This window comes from Polypterus senegalus, chromosome 15 (genome assembly GCF_016835505.1).
Source record: "Polypterus senegalus isolate Bchr_013 chromosome 15, ASM1683550v1, whole genome shotgun sequence".
NCBI lineage: Eukaryota > Metazoa > Chordata > Cladistia > Polypteriformes > Polypteridae > Polypterus > Polypterus senegalus.
This window is the reverse complement of record NC_053168.1, coordinates 45,967,704-45,982,989: the sequence shown is the minus strand read 5'-3', so window position 1 is coordinate 45,982,989 and position 15,286 is coordinate 45,967,704. Positions and strand designations below refer to the sequence as shown.

At 34.2% G+C, this 15,286-nt stretch overlaps 1 long non-coding RNA gene across 1 annotated transcript; it reads right to left on the bottom strand.

Moving 5' to 3' along the window:
* Nucleotides 1-4,238: 4,238 nt before the first annotated feature.
* Nucleotides 4,239-14,102, bottom strand: LOC120515789. Its single transcript, XR_005630705.1, has 5 exons — nt 13,948-14,102; nt 7,922-8,069; nt 5,145-5,299; nt 4,695-4,758; nt 4,239-4,340 (listed from the first exon to the last, which is right to left on the bottom strand). It is a non-coding gene; the product is annotated as an uncharacterized LOC120515789 (long non-coding RNA).
* Nucleotides 14,103-15,286: the final 1,184 nt, after the last annotated feature.

Below are 15,286 nucleotides of genomic sequence, written 5' to 3'. Positions count from 1 at the left end.
TGGAGATAAACAGTGAGGCCAGGGTAAGGAGAGAGAGAGAAATTAGTAGGGAATGGAATTTCTTTAGGAGTTGTACTATGTTCGGCAGTTGGTAGAACACATTCAATGCTGGACTAGATAGTGGGGGTTGTTGTGGGGGTGGTGGAGATTTTAAAGGCATGAAGGCAGCTTTAATGAATTATAGAAAAATGTATATTTATATACCATGGTTTCTAGAATTTTAGAAGAAAAATTCCCTACTGAAAACAATAAAAAATACTACCTGAGGACACCATTAGGAACTAATTGAAATGCACTTAAAACGGAAAACAGCAACCATTTGTTTAAAGAAAGTAGTATTAGCCTAGAACCCAGTTGTGTTGAAATAAGTTCTCTTTTGGCTTTTAAGCAACAACTTTGTTATACTTGGATCAATCAGCTAATAGCAAACAAACAAACTAGTTAGACTAAACAGTTTCTGCTTAGCCACAACATTGGTCTAAAATGTGACTGCCAAAATATTATATCGTACAGCATTCTCATAACTTCTGCCAGTTTCATAAAGCAACAAGAAATGTCTTATCCCATGGATTTACATTTCTGGCTTCTTTTTAGTTTTTCACACACATCAGCGTACACATGCGTTGGTCCCAGAATAAAACATACTTTAATAACACGGACAGAGATAATCTAAACAATGCTTAAATTGCTATATTTTTTCTCCTTAACTTTATAGCTCTTATAATTGGCTAGTACACTGCACTACTGCCCAAATTTTTAATTGATACATACCTATTAAAGATATTTTTGTCTGCCAATCTACAACCGTACTACATTGTGAAGGCATAATTACTTCAGCCTCACCTGTACCATAAACATTTTATCCTTTCTTTGATAGCCTCATATAATCAAAATAATAATCTATTATAAAACCAAAGCCAAGTATTATAAAAAACGTTTTTTAAATGAATAAGTCTTGTATCAGTTAAAAATAGATTTTTTCCAGACTACAAAATTGGAATTCACACTGCAAGATCACATTTGAAGAGCTATAATGGAAACACATGGCCAACTGAGAAATGCTTATCAAACTACATGAACTGTACTGAACTATACATGCTTATTTTCTCTTCAGTATTTCATTTTGTTAGTACAAGTAATCTAAATATCATCTACTGGTGGTTTGCCTAGGATTAAAGCTATGTGCCTACTTTTATACTTTCACATGTACACAAATCTAAGTAGCTACACCTTTATAGAAAATTGAACACAAAGCACTTGAACATGAAGAACATATAAAACATGACAGTAAACAATACTAAACCAATTAGGAAAGCTCAAAGAATATTTCCAAAACAAAGTGTTTCCTGAAATTAATGTAATAAAAAGGGGCAAACGAAGGAGTAATATACAGTATAATTATTATTTAATAAAAGAGGGGAAATTAAGGTAGAATTAGATTTTTTTTTTATTCCTTCCATACAATATTTTATTGAGCATTTACAAAATCATTAATTTTCTAAAACCACTTTATTCAACAAAGGAATAAAGGGAAATTAGAGGCTATCTTGATTGGTGCAAGGCAACCAATAACACACATCCCCACAATCACTCACTGAGGGACAACTTAGACCTCATAAACTGTTTAAAAAAGCAAACTAAAAACACTTGCACACTTGAGAAATGTATGTATATGGTACATACACACACTGTTATGAAAATACTACGCTTTAATCAATAATTTTAAAATATCTACAGCTGCTTTGTTTATTAAAGCAAGCATTAATGCCTATTTTTAATAACTACAGCTCCCTCTTATGGTAGCAAAAGATTTATTCAATCAGGTGTAATTTTCTTTAAGTCAAAACATAAAAAATAGCAATGTTAACTTAAAAAATTATTTTTATTTTAAAAAAATGTTTGCAGTATACCAAATTATGAAAAATGCATAAATTAAAAAAAAAAATTTTAAGAGAAAAAAGTATTTATCTTCCATTTGATTTACTATATTATCTTCACAATGAATGTTTAAAGACCCATAACTATAACATGACAAAGGAGATCCTTGCAGAATAAACAACACAAAAAATATTATTTTTTGAAGAAATGTATGCCATATTCATGGACTCCTGTGAAAAAGTAATTACGTCCAAACACTCAATAGGGTTATGTCACCTTCATGAGCAAAAAATGCAATCACATACTTCCTGTGGTTATTGCTCAGTCTCTCAAAATGCAGAGGATGAGTGTAGGCCTACTTCTTCAATGGTTTATTTCAGTTGCAATTGTATGTTTTTAGGCATAACATCTTAATGACGGTTAGGTCTGAACTTGACCATTCAGAAGCACTTTATTTTTTTTTCCTTCTACCTCATTGATTTATACATGCTTACTTGTTTCAGATCAGCAAATGTTCACCTTTAGCTTACTGATAGATTACCTAATAGCTCCCTCAAAAGTGATGTGAAACAGAATGATACAATATTTAAGATTATTTTAATGTTGGTTTATCTTCTATTACGTGTAGCAAAACAAAGAAATAGTAACTGAACCACCATCCAGCTTGGTCATTGTTATAATGCCATCAAAGCTTTTCACCAGAAATAACAAGGTCTATACTGGCAAAAATGTTTACATTTTAATTCATGTATTTATTGAATATTACTCTAGAGGTTCACTGTAATTTGGACAAAACCTAGAAGTTTAGAATTTATTTCACAATCATTTCTAAATTTACAAAATTTCTTAAGAAAGACTGTATTGTGAGTATGTTTAGGTGTTCATAAAACCATTTGCCATCAATTGTACAATAATATATAGAGAGATTACAGAGATTTAATAAAATTGCAGGCATAAAATAAAACCTATTCTATTCAGTTTCCTATCCAAAAACCTTGGTTCAAGATATTATAAATGCCAGTAAAAGTATATAAATGCCCATGAAACCTCTAAATACATTCCTTAAAATGCATCCATGAAATTTAGCTGCTATAATTATATCAAACTTCAAAAAGGATACCATTTTACCGATGTTAGCAGCTAAGCGACTTTGTCTTTCTTCAGAGGTTTTGTTTTGCTGACATGCTGGCTTCGCTTGTGTTATTAGCGGCTAAGCGAGTTTTCTGTAACCTAGGAGCCGGAGCCCTTACCCTGTCTCCGCCTCTCACTTCCAGGCCAGACAGACACACACACTCCATGCGTAGACATTTATATATAAGATAGTATCTAATATCTATACTATTTATTTTAGGAAGTAGTATTATATTGTTATTTTTATGGAACAAGAAACACAAGAAAATCTCCATGCCAGTGATTAAAAAGGGAGGCAGGGTTTGTACTTTCAGCAATCTTAATGGGTAATGTATGTGTGAGAGTAAACAGTGGTAAACTGGCATTAACTGGGTAGTGCTTCCAATCCTTAACACATGGATGTAGTTTTAACCCCAGCTGGGGTTTCTTTAATAAGGAACTTGTTTTGTTATTTCCATGATCATTTAGATCATTCTCTGGTGTCTCCCAAAATCCACCCTTATGCCATGACTGAGTATGGACATAAGTATGAATGTACTTATTTGGCTTCCTTTGACAACACTGTATGAAATGCAAGTTCAGAAAACTTGTTAAATAAATATGTCACATTCGATATGTCTCTGAAAAACATGACATACTTGTTATCAAATCATCTTCCTAGACATAGGAATAAAACAAATAACAACATAGTGCATGATTATTTGTAGTTGTTTCTCAGAGTACCTATAATACATATACTGTAGTAAAGCGCTGCACCTTCAGTCTCCAGCTCCAAGATCTTTAAAAGATAAACTTCACTGACCTCTGCTTAGCTCAACTTTCAAACAGATTAATGATGTACAATCCCTAGAGATTGTAGATTTGTGTTTAGATAGGTATAGATAACTGTTAAAAACAACATACTGTGTCATTTCAAGTCTGAACTACTATGTGTTGGCTAGTTACATTATTTCTTGAATACTTATGAATTACACCAATATAAATAAACTTTAACACTACATATAATGGATTATAAACACTGTTTTTTAATTTAAAAATAAGTTCTGAAGTAACTGAAGAATGATTCTTCCTTTCACATTAATAGTTAAAACACAAAAAACTAGTCTAATTAACATTTATTTAAAGAATCTGGTGAATTAACCAGAATATAACTACTAATAAGTAATGATGTTTCTGTAATACTATTAAATACATTTTAGAGAAAAATACACCAGCACAACTTACCACTGCCCTGCTTTAAAAGTAAATTCCTTATTTGCTACTGCTAGGCGAATCCTTTTGACTCTGTCAGATTCATTTGTAATCCCACATATTGTTGCTTGAGAAATAACCTGCCATGTAAAAAATAACCAATGATTAAAATGCACATTCTGTTTAAAAAACAAAAAAAAATCCCTATATGTATTTGTAAACTGCGTAACAAACACTGTTAAGGTCACTGCTAAAGTAAGTGTACTATTTTTAAAGAAGCAACACAAAAGAAGTACATCTTTGTTAGACTGAAAAAATGTAAATTTCATATATTCTAGAAACATAAACACCACTGTTTTATTATAAAAGAAGGAGGAGGAAGATGTAAGAACATCTTAAAAAATGCTAAAGTAACAATCAGACATTTGACCTTTTATATAACAAAAAAATATCAATTGTACATTGTATATTACTCAGTTTTAGGGTATCCTAACCTCATGCCTCAGATTGTGTGCAGTCCTCTCTAGATGGTCAACTTTTCTTCTTGATGACATTTTTCTATTAGAAGAAAAAGACACACACATAAATGTGACTATTTTCAAAGACTCATGTGACCTACTAGTACTGTGAAGTGAAGCATTTCAATATTCTGTCATATACATGACAATGAATTTAAAGTAAACTATCCAAAATAATAAGAGAATGAACAGCAGACCTGAAAGAATTAGTAAGGAAATGTACTACTTGAACATGCCTGTAAAAAGTCTTGCATACCTTATGTGCACCAACCACCAAAAAGAAAATCTCATGTTGCCTGGGTTTAGGTCACCATAAAAGTATTGACAGTTAGGGTGCTGTGCCCAGGAATCATGAATCAGGCTTTTGTGAACAATAACAAAAACCACCATATGACTATAACAATGACCAACATTTTCCAGACCCACCTATGTAGTATGCAGTTACACAATACTCTGGGCCTCCACAGCACAGATGTATGTTGCCCTCTGAAACTTCCAGCAATTCCTCGCAGTAAATGGTTAACTGCTACCACTGGGCTCGCCATAGCAAGCAGATTAAAAAGCTATTCACTCAAAGTACACTGTAGCAAAACAAGAGAAAAAAGAAAATTAACAATGCTTGCCAAATGCCCATACATTTTAATTTGTTTGCTAAATATTACAAGGATTCAGTAAACTTTACTACTCCATGTGCATTGTAGAAACGTTAAACATGCAAAATCTTCCATGCAATATGAAAAAATGGCTTGCAAGATCTTGCCTGAATAAGGGGTCTGAGTTGTCTCAAAAGCTTGCATACTGTAATCCTTTTAGTTAGCCACTAAAAGGTGTCATTTTGCTTGACTTCTCATTACCTTTTTCAGTAATTTATCACAACCATTAATCATGCAATCATGAAACATTTTTCCTACTGTGTAAGAGTTTTATGTGTTGTGTAAGATATTCATTTTTCTGCTTTTATTTCTATAAGACTTTTTATTCACATTTAATGTGTAATGGATTATTCGACAGTTACATTTTAGTTATCAAAACAAAATTAAAGAACAATATATTTTAATTCACTTCTATTGAGGTGAGAAGGTCTATAAACCAGCCAAGACAATATTGCCTGTGTTAAGGCATCATAATATTATTAGTCACCACATTATGAGAAATTATTAAAGTTAATTCTGCTATGCTTCATTCACTCTGAAGGACACAAGCAACATTAAACTGAGGAAACAAAAAGCAAATGGATTATATCAATGAGAAAAATAACCAAAGATCTCAGCACATATTTGTATGATAAGCCTTTCTTTTTAAACTTTGTAGAGTCCCTTCATAGTTCAAAACCATTTAAATACTTTTAAGAAGCTTGAAAATGAGTTAATGATAATACACAAATTAAAGCAAGCAATAATTTATGGAAAACCCAATAAAATGTTTCAACAATCCCTGAAAAATTCACATTTAAATTTTTGGCAAACCTATCACTCGCAGTCTGAACTAATATGAAAAAGTAACTGCTCTTATCAAAAAAGCTCAGCAACGTATGTTTATTCTCCATCATCTTAAAAAATGTAACCTGTCCTAATCAGTGCTGGTACAGTTTCTCCATAACAGTCTGTTATTGCAATACATCTGCGTGCTTGAAACAAACTGCAGCATGTTATTCAGACAGCAGAAAAGATTGTAGGCCTGAAACTGGACTCCACAGAGGCGCTGTATATATCATGGGTCAGGAAACATGCCCGAAACATTATTAATGACCACACATTAAAGACCGAGGAAATGTTACCAGTCACTAAAGGCAAGAACTACTACACATATCAGTAGTTTCTTTTCTAGTGCAGCCACTATGGTTAAACACAGTCTCTGATTTATCTGCCTTTTGCTGGTTTCTAAATCTTCCATCCAAGCTAAATTATGTTTTTTTTTAATTTTCTGCTCATTTTCTGTTAATATTTTATGGACTTGATACTTGATATATTACTAGGCAGGAGTGTCATTTTACTTTACATATTGTTGTACTTATTTGTGTTTAATGCACAGTGTTTTTCATTACTACTTTATATAATGTTGTGTTGGTGTCATGTATTGTATATTGTGTTGTTTGTATGTACCTTGATATGTGTATGGATCTAACACCAAGACAAATTCCTAACAACTATTCAGCCTTACTAATAACGTGCAAACAAACAGCATCTACATTCTTATTTAGGTCCCTGGTTAATGCCAAACTTAAATGTGTAAACAAGTTTGACTAAGACCATATTGTTTATGACTAAATCCTCAATATATATAAAAATGAACTGTATTAGATATGAATAAGTGTTGTATGGACCTGTGGTGAAGGCATCGTGCTTTAGGCTGATTTAGTCAAAAAAACAGTTAATGAAAACTAATATAATAAAAAAAGAAACTGCTGTCAAGATAGGAACCTGCTTCCTGTAATCCTGACACTGCATGAGCAAGTTTTGATGGACAGGTGGGCTTTTTTTATTCAAATTATGATTAGATTTTTAATACCGTATGTAAACAAGATACACTGACGAGCAATGTGATAAGTACATAATCACTGTGAAGTCATTCTTTTGGTTTTGGTTATAATAACTGAAAGGTTTTAGGTTCAATTTAACCGTATTTCTATTTTAGTAATACAACCATCACTGTTGTCAATGGTATTATTTAATTGAATTTTACATAAAGAGGTTAGCACTTATATAAATATTTAAATTATTAGCAGAATTTCATTACGTTCCACAGAAAAGGGGAAAATTTAAAATTATATGATAAAAAATTGAGCGAGTACTTCTATAAACTAAATGTATCTATTAAAAAGTTCATTAACAATGCTTCAAAAAATTGTACAAACTTTTTAGTCCATAAAAAATCTTGTTTTAATCTCTTTTAACTCAGATTTCATTCAATGTCTGATTCTATAACATAATTATATCCTTCACTCGCTCTAAACATATACAAATACTGTAAATATACACAAACAGATAACAAAATCATATTTGGCAAACTAGTGGGAGACGTATTTAATAAATGGGAATGTGAAATACTGTAGATACATAAATATACATAGATACATAGATACAAATATGCTTGCCCAATGAAATATGCGTGGGCACCACATAATAAAAACTGCCACCACACAGTGAATTTAGTAATTCATTCAGCAGGTCGCACCCTAAGGCAACCAAACTAGCAGCACTCACCTTTGACTTTTTACAATTTCATGTAGAAGAACATGATCCTTCTGCCTGCTTCTACAGTGTCAGAGGGCTGTCCCATGCTGACTTCAAAAGTCATCCATAGCTGTCAGTCTAAAGTGACCGCTGCTGCTGCTGTTTCAGAAGTAATTCCCTGAAGATCATTAAAATACAGTACTACAAATTATTACAATGAAGAAATATGTTCCATAGTTAAAAGGCTAGCTGAAGCCAACACCATTATATGAGCCAAAATCAAAAGAAGTTTGTTGACCTGCTTCATGACCAATTCAATATTAGCAATTACGTACACAGACATATGTTTGTGTTGTGGATATTCTAAGTTTTTCAAAAGCACCATGTTCAAAAATATTTATTCTTGGAACATTATAATGAATTTTCGATGCTTACTAACCAGACTCCATCTGCATATATTTTTTCTGAAAACGAAATGCAAATCCTTTTGTCCTTTATTTTAGCAATGTAGTCAACAGACACACCTCTGCTTAATTACTCTAAATTGGCCGAGTTAAAAAATAATAATAAAAGTCATTATTAAAAACATGACAAATGAACACTCTCATATTAAAAAAACCTGCCAGCAGAAGTACACAAGTTAATATTCAATTGCTGTTGAGCAATTATACAACCACAATCTAAGAACAAATAACTAAAAATAATATAGTGCAATTAAGTTACAGTTAATCTGTTCCTGCACACACATACAGGCACATATGCATAGTACAACAGATTTATATGCTTTAAAAAACACTTCCAAAGTGATATCTGTGTGTCTGTCAGTATACTGGGTTACAACAACTCCAAAGAAAATCACTGAATCCTAATAGCACAGTTTCAGCTGTGCCTGTCAATTGCTGGAAGTCATGTTTTTTTAGCAAAATTAATACAGAACACTTTGTGCTCTGAACTTAAAGAATTTGTATTTTTTTTTCTACTAAAGTCCCACCCTTATGTAGGAAATGTTATGCACTAGGCAGATCTGAATAATTTTGGAATTGTTTCCATGACAAGGTCACAGAGAGCAGCAGCAGATTCCATCAATATCAGGTGCAAGTCATGATCACAAACTAAGTACAAGAAGACACACGAATGCACGCCCACACCCTTATTTGTTCATACCAGACAAACCTAAACGTACCAATATGCAGTATGGTCAAATCTAGGCCCTTGGTGAAGTGACTATAACACTGTGTAACTGCAATTATTTTTTCTAACCCAAGTTTTATATAGTTGCCCTTTTTTAGTATACACCAATCAAACTTTTTCATAATATTTTCAAATATGTGATAGATGCATCCCTTGTGACTATACATTTGAATGAAGTAGTTTCCGGAAATTAAAGGAAATATTTCATCTAAATTACACTTTAGTTTGTACATAATATGTTCAGCTTCATATCTAAAATATTACAATGGTAGCATGGTGGTTTAGGTGCTTATCACTTATGAGTCTGAGTCTAAAGCACCGGGTTATTGTTCTTGTGCAGAGATTGCATATTCTTTCCACTTCTATGTGGGTTTACCTCCAGCTACATTGGTTCTCCTTTCACATATATTTTAATTGTCAATTCTAAATTAATCTCTTGTGAGTGGGCCTCTCACTCCTACATGTCGGTTTTTTATAAAGATGATATAAAGATTTTGAAACCAGTTGTCTATTTAAATGTACATTTTTTAAACAACTATTTAAAAATTCCTTACGCCTTCAAAATAGGTTTGTGCACCCCAGGGTCAGAACCATTTGATCTAAAGTAAAGCTGAGACTCTACAGTATATCTAAAGTAAAATTATAGAAATAAGACTTTTTCTTTTTTTTCTCAAATATTCCAAAGTCTGCTCAACACTAAAAAGTTACCACTTCATTTTCTGTTCCCACCAAGTAGTCTATGTATCCACAGTCTAAACACACTTTCACGGGATACAGTGTAGACATAGCCAGTTAATAGTAACTGATGAAATACAGGGAGGTTCACCTCAAACAGCATACTTACACATTCACCTTTTGACAATTTAAACACACTAACTCCTTATCATTTGTGATTGGCCTCGTCAAGGAAACCAAAGCCCTTGGAGACAGTCCCACCAAACTTCACATTGACATATTCACTAATTATAATCCACAGGCTACACAAAAACATTATAGGTATACACATTATAAAACATGCTTAATCTACACTTCACTATGGGCTGGGGCTTATCCTCTGTATGCAAAGCAGGAACCAAACCTGGACAGAGTACCCATCCTTCATATAACAAACTTGTACACAAATGCACTGGGGCCAATTTTTTTTTTCCCTAGAGTTGCCAGTTAACCTAACCTACAAGTCTTTGGGTCCATGGACAAGAAACTAGAATACATGAATTAAAACCTATACAAACAAACAGACAACGTTACCATGCCACAGCATCTATCTGGTTAAATGCAAGCATCCGTGCTTTCGGTCATAACACTGTGAAGATCAGCCTGTTGATTTCTCACAAGACCATAAAACAAAAATACCTGTCAGGCCACTGTTACTGACTTGACCTATTGTGGGTGGAGGTGTGGGCTGTCACTTAATTTAGGTTTGCTTCCTGTCTTATATTCATCTTCTCCTATTTTAGCCTTGCGATACTTGTCAACTAGACTCAGAGTGTAACTGGATGAATGTAAATACAAGGTGAAATGTTTACTGTTTTTCTCTGATGCTCAGCAAATTAGTTTATCAGTATTTAACATTTCAAAATATATTTGTGATTTGCTGCGTGATCCACTAAACCTGCCTGTTCAAACACTATAATAAGTTCATCCTAAACTGTGCATTTCCTTCACATTCTCCCTGGCTTCCAAATGTTACTAGGATCAGGTTCTCAGCTCTGCTTCTTATTACCTGCAGTCACTGGCTTCTCTATATATCCCTGCATGGCATCTCAACTGTATTTCAGCATACCTAGTGACTCACCTCCCCTATCACAGACAAGCAGAAATGTATTCTATTTTTCAGTTTTTGATTCCAAGCTGTGAAACAGGCCTCTGAACACACCTCAGTGGCTAACGCACTGGCCTTTAAACCACCAGAACGATGATAAAGTCTCACCTTGTCTTCACTCTGTGACAATAATCAAGTCATTCAACCACTCTCTGCTCAAATTTAAATAAATAAATAGTATATTACCAATTCTGATGTACCTGAACTTGTAAGCTAGTAGGGTAAGCTCCCCCTGCTGCAAGAGGTGATGGTGAGGCCAGCAGGGGGAGCTTACCCTGTGGTCTGTGTGTGTGAATACCAATTCCAGAGTGCAGTGATAGGGACACTGTGCTGTAAGAAAGGTGTTATCCTTCAAATGAGATGTAAAACCAAGGTTCTATCTCTATGTAGTAATAAAAGCTTTCTCGGTATATTTAAAGTATAGGGCAGGGGTAGCAAACTCCAGGCCTGGAGTGCCGCAGTGGCTACAGGTTTTCAATCTAACCCTTTTCCTAATCAGTGACCAGTTTTCACTGCTAATTAACTTTTTCCCCATCACTTTAATAGTCCTTTTAGAAGAGTTTAGCTCTCTGAATTGATTCCTTTCTTAATTAAATGACAGCCAAGCAGAAATGAGATGTGAAACAAGCTAACAGATGACCAGCTAAACTGGGGCTTCAAACTCCAACCAATTTCACTCCAATCACTTTCTTAATGAGAAGCCAATTCTTGCTGTTAATTAAACCCATTATTTAATTCCATGGCTTGTTGCTGCTCTCATTCTGCCACAGCACACATTTCAAAAACTGTTGTTTTTCTGTTCTTTCTAAGAGCACCATCAAAATGTTTTGGTGACCTGAGAGATCAGCCTCACCAAGACCATCACCTCTCTTTAATTTCAGATATTATGTAATGGGCACAGGGGAGCTGGTCATGTGGTGGCTTGTTTTCTGTCTCATTATTGTTTAGCTGCAAATTAAAGAAAAAGAAAAAACTATGGGGCCTGAGTCGTTAATTAAAAGAAGTAATCAGCAGCAAAAAATGGTCACTAATTAAGAAGATGGTAAGAATGAAAACCTGCAGCCACTGCTGCACTCTAGGCCTGGAGTTCACCATCCCTGGTATAGGGTATGTCCCAATGTCCTGGCTCATCCCCTTTCCCTTATTGGCTAACTATCTCTTTCACTACTTCACCACCTAAAAGGTAATGTTTGGTGAGTGTACCGGCACAATAATGGCTTACATTACATCATTCAGGTGGATGCTGCACATTGGCAGCAAAGTATTTCTCCAGTTATCTGTGTAATGCACTTATGTTGAGTAGCTAGAAAAGCACTACATAAATATAATTAATCACTATTATTATTAATCTAAATGTACTGTATATTTGTTATAATGACATATTCTAAATGTTAATCTAGTATGTACATTAAATGATTTTTAAATATTTGGTGCTTTACAGGCATTGCAGACAGAGCAGCTGTACCAGGGCCTATGGGGTCCAGGGTGATTATATGGTTATTTCAAATGGCTTTATTATTAACATGCCTGGCGACCTGACATCTAAAATAAAAGATTAACGGAGTTCTTATTCCAACAAGTCCATAAAGCTCAATTAGGACTATTGCCCTTTTATGTAGATATGTTTGACATATCTCATTGGACATTTTTAATTAGATTGAATTTAATTTCACTGGGGTGGGGGTGTATTATTTGCATTAGGGCCCATCAAACTCTTGTTACTCCATTGAAAGAAAGTGATTTGGGACAGTGTTTGTTGTGAATTGTATTCGATGTTAATGTTGATTTATTTTTTATAATTATGTCTTTCATTTTTCTATTCTTTAATATGTAAAGCACTTTGAGCTACTGTTTGTATGAAAATGTGCTATATAAATAAATGTTGTTGTTGTGAAATAAAGCATGCCGCTGCAGTTTTTTACTACTACTACTAGTACTACAACAGAGGCTTCTTTTGTGAACAAGGAAATGTTGACTACATTTTTACAGAAGAAAGCTCTTATTGTGTTTTTAACAATTATTTACAAATGCTTTGAAATCACTTCAGCATTTTTTTATGTCCAGCTCCTCCTGACTTACCAGTGTGAGAAAACCCCCACATACTATACACTGTTTCACTTGACTTGATGTCTAGTTATGCAAAGCGTTGAACTTTTTGGTGTTCCCCCGATTTTTAACCTCCTAGACCTGAAAAACGCTGATTATTATTTCATTTTTGAAGGATATTTTTTGTAGGACATTACACCCTTAAGATAAAGAGTAAACCAATAGATGTCTTCAACAAAAATTATCAGAATTACATGAAGTTGTGCAGGCCACATTAGCGACCCCTGGGGTCCACCCCTTAATGGGATACGGTAGTCAAAGTTAAACCTTTTCAGAAAGCTTTCAAATATTTGAGAGCGATAACGTAGAGAGGCATGTTGAGTGTCGTGTTATGCTCTTTTGAGGTTACTGATCACGAATGCGACAGTATTTTTGACATTTGATTACTACCCATGGTCCTTAATCTCTAAGAAATTCAAAAATGACAAATTTCAAACAGTAGGATGTGGGGTATCAAACAATTTCAAGGTCAGTGATTACAAATATAAATTTATTTTTGATCCTTTACTAAAGCTCTAGCCCTCTATGAAACTCTATTAGAGAGTAAAAAATGACAGGTTTCTATCACAATCGAGGATCTTTAGACTCACGATAATGTAATCCTAAATTTGTCCGGTACCTTGCTATATAAACGTTCAATAATAGAAGCCAAACTACTAATTACCATTAGCAATATTAAGTAAAGTTAGAAAAAATGTGCTTAAAATATTTACCAATTATGAAACTAGTGTCTTAGTTATAAAAAATGACAGTGCCGCGGTCCATGTACTGTACATTATATCTGCATTTCAAATTTACATCGCTGTTATACAAATTGATGTGCTAATGCACATCTTTTTAAAAAATAAACCAAAAAGCTAAAAGTTCCTCTAAGATTACTAGGACGAAACAAAACAAATAACCCGTTCTTGTTTCTTTGTGAATATGCACTACACACCTTAAAGATGCCGGTAGGAAGACCGTGCTTTTCCCTCATAGCTCACGTTTTCGCAATGAAATAACCTTGTCGCTCTAGCGTCACTTTACCAAACCTTTTCACCCCGGAAACAGTCTTCGCAATGCGGGATACCCCATGAAGCTGAAGAGGTCAGCACCATCTTTACGAGTCTGAAAAAAAAAATGCCTGCTGTGTGCCTCTATCATGTGACAAGGTATTCATGAAGTTGAGCGGTGTCCTAATCGCGTGACACGGAATCCACATCTGACTGTACGATTCGCGCTGGGAAAGTCAGTACCGTAGTTTGAATTTGCGGCACGGTGGTGCAGTGGTTAGCAGTTCTGTCTCTCGGATTCAAATTCCACACTTCTTTGTTTTGTGCGTATTTTTTCCTCCACCCAGAATGTACAGTATGCTTCTTGATTCTGGTGGTGGCGTGTCATACATACCCCGTTGATTCTTGCCCAGTGTGTTCAGAGGCTACGAACCTGAATTTTAGAAGCAGGGTTAAGAGTGTGTGGGGTGGAGTATTGTCGATTTAATCTGTAAAGATTTTTCTCCGTGTTTTATCGTACATTTCAATGGCAGGACTGTTAGACTCCTTTGTATCCGTATTTTACACATCGTAATAATGTATAATGTATAAAAACACCAAACCACATTGGGGAATGTATTAGTATTTTCTGGAATGAATGAATTAATATATAGTACCAGTCAAAAGTTTAGCCACGCCTAGAAATGTACATGGTTTTGATAAAAAACTGATATTTTTATCAAGGTACCATTACATTGACTTTAAAATTACACCAATATACTACTAATGTTACTAATGGCTATTACTGCCACATACATTTTTCATTTATTATTCACATATGACTGCAAAATCCAAATTTCAGCAGCCATTCTTACTGTGTCCTAATAATCCATTCCCTTAGCTTATCCTTATTTAGCCATGTATAAAAATGAATTGGTTACTAAAGAGGCCATAGCAATTTTATTAGCACCACTGAAATCTGTTATTCTGTTCCCTTGGTTTGCAAGGTACTGAAATTCCTAAAGTTCAGTTTTGGGTAAAAAATGGCCAAAATGAAACAACCCTCTCACTTTTTTTGTGCAGAGTGATGGTTATTTAATGTGACAGATTGCCAAGGAACTAAAGAACTCATACAATGGTGTCTACTACTGTCTTGAGAGAAGATGGCAAACTGGGTTTAACCTGGACGTAAAAAAAATGGGGAAGGCCCAAATGCACAACTGCATAAGAGGATAAGTACATCAGCGTGTGTAGTTTAAGAGACAAATGCCTCACAGGTTCTCAGTCTGCCACTTTGAAAAGATG